This window comes from Lolium perenne, chromosome 5 (genome assembly GCF_019359855.2).
Source record: "Lolium perenne isolate Kyuss_39 chromosome 5, Kyuss_2.0, whole genome shotgun sequence".
NCBI classification, from domain to species: domain Eukaryota; kingdom Viridiplantae; phylum Streptophyta; class Magnoliopsida; order Poales; family Poaceae; genus Lolium; species Lolium perenne.
In genome coordinates, this window is record NC_067248.2 from 74,280,845 (window position 1) to 74,287,744 (window position 6,900).

The following is a 6,900-nucleotide window of genomic DNA, read 5'->3' on the forward strand; positions in this document are numbered from 1 at the left end:
CGTGTGGTAAATTGAGTCAAACTGTGATAACTCCATCAAGGTAGTTGTTCCTATTAGCAAGATAAGATAAGATAAGATGGTTAGCTATTTTTGAGGAGTGCGGACCGGGTGGTTTGAGGGAGGAAATATGAATTGAGGACGTGGGGGGGTATTATTGTCCATCCTGAAAATGTGACACCAGGCATTCACCAGTTTGCTCTTAATAGTAGAGATTCCATCACATCTTATGTTCTTCACTTAGAGCGTCGGTTTGGTTTTATTTTTGTTTTGGTTTGAATAAAGTTGGATCCCATCATCCTTATATTGGAGATATTACGCTCCGCTTTTTCATATGGAACACTTGTGTTCTTGATGTCTACTCACGCTTCTTTTCCTGTAGACAGTGTTGGGCCTCCAAGAGCAGAGGTTTGTAGAACAGCAGCAAGTTTTCCCTTAAGTGGATCACCCAAGGTTTATCGAACTCAGGGAGGAAGAGGTCAAAGATATCCCTCTCAAGCAACCCTGCAATCACGATACAAGAAGTCTCTTGTGTCCCCAACACACCTAATACACTTGTCAGATGTATAGGTGCACTAGTTCGGCGAAGAGATAGTGAAATACAAGTAGTATGGATGTATATGAGTGGTAATGGTAATCTGAATAAAATATTGCAGCGAGTAAACAAGCAACAGAACAGTAAATAAACGGTGTTTGCAGTATTGGAAACAAGGCCTAGGGATCATACTTTCACTAGTGGACACTCTCAACATTGATCGCATAATAAATAATAACTTCTCTCATTTGTGCTACATACACTCTTGTTTGATAATGAACACCATTCGTTGCGTAGGATTACACGAACCCTCAATGCCGGAGTTAACAAGCTCCACAACATTCCGCATTCATATTTAAGTAACCTTAGAGCATAATAGATCTTTGCAAAATAGACCGAGTACTAACATAGCATACACACTGTCACCTTTACACTATGAAGGGGGAATAAATCACATCAATACTATCATAGCGATAATCAACTCCATAACCTAGAAGAGATTATGATCATAGCCTACGACAAGAACTACACGATGCACACACTGTCACCATTACACCATGCATGAGGAATAGACTACTTTAATAACATCACATGAGTAGCACACAACTAGTAGCGATACAAAACACATTGCAATCATAAAGGGATATAAATAAGCACTTCACTATGCCATTCATAACAGTGAATAAGTATTCTGTGAAATATAGCCTAAGAGACCCACACGGTGCACACACTGTCACCTTTACACACGTGGGACAAGGAGTCTCCGGATATCACATAAGTAAAATCCACTTGACTAGCATAATGACATCTAGATTACAAGCATCATCATATGAATCTCAATCATGTAAGGCAGCTCATGAGATTATTGTATTGAAGTACATAGAGAGAGATTAACCACATAGCTACCGGTACAGCCCTTAGCCTCGAGGGAGAACTACTCCCTCCTCATCGTGGGAGCAGCAGCGTTGATGGAGATGGCGGTGGTGTCGATGGAGAAGCCTTCCGGGGGCACTTCCCCGTCCCGGCGGAGTGCCGGAACAGAGACTCCTGTCCCCCAGATCTTGGCTTCACGATGGCGGCGGCTCTGGAAGGTTTCTCGTACCGTGGCTTATTCGTCTCGGGGTTTTAGGTCAGGGAGCTTATATAGGCGAAAGGGGAGCCTCAGAGAGGGGCCCTGGTGGGACCAGACAACAGGGGGCGCCCCCCTGGGCCGCGCCGCCACCATGTGTGGTGGGCCTGTGGCCCCCCTCTGCTGACTCTCGGGTGTTCTGGAAGCTTCCGGTGAAAATAGGGTACTGGGCGTTGATTTCGTCCGATTCCAAGAATATTTCCTTACTAGGATTTCTGAAACCAAAAACAGCAGAAAACAAGAACTGGCACTTCGGCGTCTCGTCAATAGGTTAGTTCCGGAAAATGCATCAAAACATCATAAAGTGTGAACAAAACATGTAAGTATTGTCATAAAACAAGCATGGAACATCAGAAATTATAGATACGTTGGAGACGTATCAGCATCCCCAAGCTTAGTTCCTACTCGTCCTCGAGTAGGTAAACGATAACAAGAATAATTTCTGAAGTGACATGCTACCATCATAATCTTGATCAACATTATTGTAAAGCATATGCCATGAATGGAGTGATTCAAAGCAATGATCTATAGTTTGCTAACATATAGATGACATATAGCAAAACTTTTCATGAATAGTACTTTCAAGACAAGCATCAAAAAGTCTTGCATAAGAGTTAACTGATGCGCGTAGATGTACACGTCCGTTGGGAACCCCAAGAGGAAGGTATGATGCGCACAGCGGCAAGTTTTCCCTCAGAAAGAAACCAAGGTTTAATCGGACCAGTAGGAGTCAAGAAGCACGTTGAAGGTTGATGGTGGCGAAATGTGATGCGGCGCAACACCAGGGATTCCGGCGCCAACGTGGAACCTGCACAACACAACCAAAGTACTTTGCCCCAACGAAACAGTGAGGTTGTCAATCTCACCGGCTTGCTGTAACAAAGGATTAACCGTATTGTGTGGAAGATGATTGTTTGCAAGAAAACAGTAAAACAAGTATTGCAGTAGATTGTATGCGATGTAAAGAATAGGACCGGGGTCCACAGTTCACTAGAGGTGTCTCTCCCATAAGATAAAAGCATGTTGGGCGAACAAATTACAGTCGGGCAATTGACAAATAGAAAAGGGCATAACAATGCATATACATGATATGATAAATATAGTGAGATTTAATCCGGGAATTACGACAAAGTACATAGACCGCCATCCAACTGCATCTATGCCTAAAAAGTCCACCTTCAGGTTATCATCCGAACCCCATTCAGTATTAAGTTGCAAAGCAACAGACAATTGCATTAAGTATGGTGCGTAATATAATCAACAACTACATCCTTAGACATAGCATCAATGTTTTATCCCTAGTGGCAACAGCACAACACAACCTTAGAACCCTCATCACGATCCCAGGTATCAATGAAGGCATGAACCCACTATCGAGCATAAATACTCCCTCTTGGAGTTAAGAGCAAAAACTTGGCCAGAGCCTCTACTAATAACGGAGAGCATGCAAGATCATAAACAACACATAAACAATAGATTGATAATCACCATAACATAGTATTCTCTATCCATCGGATCCCGACAAACACAACATATAGTATTACAGATAGATGATCTTGATCATGTTAGGCAGCTCACAAGATCCAACAATGAAGCACAATTAGGAGAAGACGACCATCTAGCTACTGCTATGGACCCATAGTCCAGGGGTGAACTACTCACTCATCACTCCGGAGGCGACCATGGCGGTGTAGAGTCCTCCAGGAGATGAATCCCCTCTCCGGCAGGGTGCCGGAGGCGATCTCCTGAATCCCCCGAGATGGGATTCGCGGCGGCGGCGTCTCTGGAAGGTTTTTCGTATTGTGGCTCTCGGTACTGGGGTTTTCGCGACGAAGGCTATTTGTAGGCGGAAGGGCAGAGTCGGAGGGTGTTGACGTCAGAAACCCACTGGCGGGCAGTGACTGGTCAACACCGTAGAGCCGGGAACAACTAGGGCTGCGGCTGGCCCTAGTCCCTCAGAGCGACGGCCCGCAAAGCCTCCTGGTCGCGCGCCGATGCAAATTGCAAGGGCGTGCCACCTGACCTATACCTGGTCAGGAAGGTGTGGATGATGCCTCGCTTAGTTTCCTGCAGGGCACACACGTACACGTTAAATACGAGCCTCGATCGGCTCTCAGGTTATCCTGTGAATCGGCTCATGGAGCCGATCCACCCATGATTCGTCCAAGGTGGCCGAATATATGGTGGTCCTGCTTGATCAAGATAAAGCATATGAGATCCACGACGATTTGGGGTTTTCACCGCATAATCGGATCATCCTACTCACGATTGGGCCTCGCGCTCGCGCACGGTGATCGTAAGCCACTCCTAGACAAGGCCTAAAAACCAACACGAAGTTGATCCTCGGAACATCCTGTCTAGGGCCAGCAAACTACACCCTACGCGCCGCTGGATCCTCCAACCCTTTGTAAGGCCTAACTATTGCAGATGTTAAACTAATCCTTGATGAATCAAGGAGCAACCGTAACGGATTAGATCTACTAAATAACGATCAAGCGGGGTGCCGCCCCTGCACCCATGATGAGGTACAAGGACGGCTAGATGCGCAAGGGTTGCACTACGACAGCATATGATACTAAGAACAATGCTAACCCTAACACATCTATGATAACTACGTTGCTCGCCATCAAAAAGGCTTCAGCACGAGCAACGCATGAACAACGTGGGCAGGCTCGTGCTGCCTAGATCGCAAGATGCGATCTAGGCAGCATGGTGCTTACCGGAGAAACCCTCGAGACGAAGGGGTTGGCGATGCGCCGAGATTGGTTTGTGTTGAACGTTGGTTGTTGTTTATTCCATAAACCCTAGATACATATTTATAGTCCAGGGGACTTTCTAATGTGGGCGTGCACCAAACCGTGCACGAGATAAATTCTAACTTCTACGTGACCTACTATAAAGATACACGGGCTAACTAGCCCAAACTTGATTAACAAGGCCGATTCACATATCTCTTCTATATGTATATCTTCAAGCCCATCTTGATCGCGGCCCACCTCTGGCTTGGTCAAATTCTGGTGATAACACATGCCCCCCTGGTTTTGGAAATGATATTTCCAAAATCATTATGCTTCCTTCCGTCGGGTCATGTCGTGGTAGAGCAGAAATCACCGCAGAATCCCTCATCACGATGCCTTGCCCCTTCCACTTCTCCACGCGTCCGAAATTTTTTCCTGCTAGGCATCACCTCCTCGAAAACTGCTGTGGCATTAAATCTCCCTCACATCCCTTCTATTTAGCCGTTCTAAACAGCCTGTTCCCCCTCCATCTTCCTCGCATTAGCACCCACAAAATCCTCCTGCACCACCATGTCTTCTTCCTCCTCCGAGCTTTCCTATGGGTCCTCCTCCTCCCGCGAGACGCCGCCGGACGTCCGTGCCCTGGAAGAATGGGACCTGGAGGACCACGCCTCCTCCGTCTGGTCTGAAGACGACCAGCTCCTGACCAGCGGGGATGAAAATCTTCAGTTCCTTGTCAACGAGGAACTGGAGCCGGAAAGCGAGGACGACCTCTGGGAAGGCTGCCCCACCTCTGAAGAGGAGGAAGAGGTGGATGACGACGATGACGACGACTCCCTTGAGGGCTATTCACCGGCGAAGCGCCTCCGCATGTGGTGGGACGACGACAGCAGCGACGATGAAGACGGGGACGAAGCTCCCGTAGAGGGCTATGGGAGTAGCGACGAGGAGCCCATCGGCAGCAGTGCCGATGAGGGTTCCGAGGACGACGACGAGGGCAGTGATGGCCCGTAGATTAGGATCTACTAGCATAGGCCTAGCAGTAGTAGATGGGTCAATAGACCCTTCTTTTGTTCTTCTTTCTTTGAGTAATCGGTTCCTCCTTTGTAAAAAATCATGTCTATCAATGAAAGAGCTTCCCCAATTTGATCTTGCCGATTTCCTCAAACCGCTTTTCAATGAGCCAATAGTAATGCATCGATTCTACCTCCTTCGGTATCTCTCAACTGATGATCTTCTAACTGGTAGATAACGTGGAATCCTCAGGAGAGCCTTTAAATTTCTTCCGCTAGTTTCAATGACCCTCTTTAGTGATCGCTCATCATTTTATGAAGAAGGTAGCAACGGAAGATCAGCCGATGACATCCCAATTGGCTCTTACCAGGTCTGCTGCCCCCCGAGCCTTAATCAAGGCGAGGATAAAAGTGGACCAGCCGAACGAACCATCGTCAGATTCCCCACTGTAGGGCCATGTTAGCCGATTTCAGCAAAATCGGCTCTCCAAAACGCCGACGTCTCAAGGCAAGCCGCCCCCCGAGTCACTCCAACTTTCCATTGGTCCCTGACAGTTACACTTCTTGAGTCGATGGCCCTGCATCGGCTTTCATATCCTTAAGTCGATGTCTGCTGCATCGGCTGCACTCAAAAAATTTTTTTTTTAAAAATTCTTAGGCCGATTTGTGTGTTGGCCCCCATATTTGATAGTATTTTTCATACCCTCATGTCTTATCCATCTAGGTGCCCCCCCGAGCCGATTCTGTCAAGAGAATTGATGGTATCGGCTCTTCAGGTAGTCCCTGTTGGGTCAAACGTTGATCTCAGGCAAAATAGATGGTGAGGATAATCTTGGCCGATTGCTGGAATCGGCCTCCACGTTGCTTGCTCAGTGGGGGGCCGATCGCAAGGATCAGCCTCACCATGTTTGCTTATTGACGTAGTCTTGCTACTCGCCCAGGCCGGTGGATAAAACCAGCCCAATCTCTGACTTTATCACGTTGGTGCGCTTGCTGTTGTCCACCTCGGGTGTATCGTGTAATCGTGGAGTTTTACACTTCGCCGGACGAACGAGCACCATGTTTGTGCCAGCCGATGTTTCATCATCGGCTTTCCTTTGCTTGGGGCGCCACTCTTTTCTTTGCGGCAGTCCCTCCTCATCTAGGGTCCTCTGGACTTTCGCAGCCAGATCAGGCCGTGCCTTCCTTAGCGTATACAAGTACAACCTTTCGGCTTCCTCCAGACCGCGCAATCGCTGAACCCTGCGCTTTTGTGAATGGCTGAGACCATCAGGGCACCACCTTGGACGGTGGTACCTGTCTTCTTCGTCTTCCCCCTCTTCTTCCGAATCCTCGAGATCTTCCAACCGAGGGGTCTCAGCACGTCTGCTTCGTGGTGGGAGAGGCCCTAAGCGCTCGAACACAGATACGTTGGCCGCCTCCTTCTTTTTCTGGTTGCATTCTGGGCAGTTGCCGATTGTTGGCAATCGGCTCATTCCTGAATCCCAG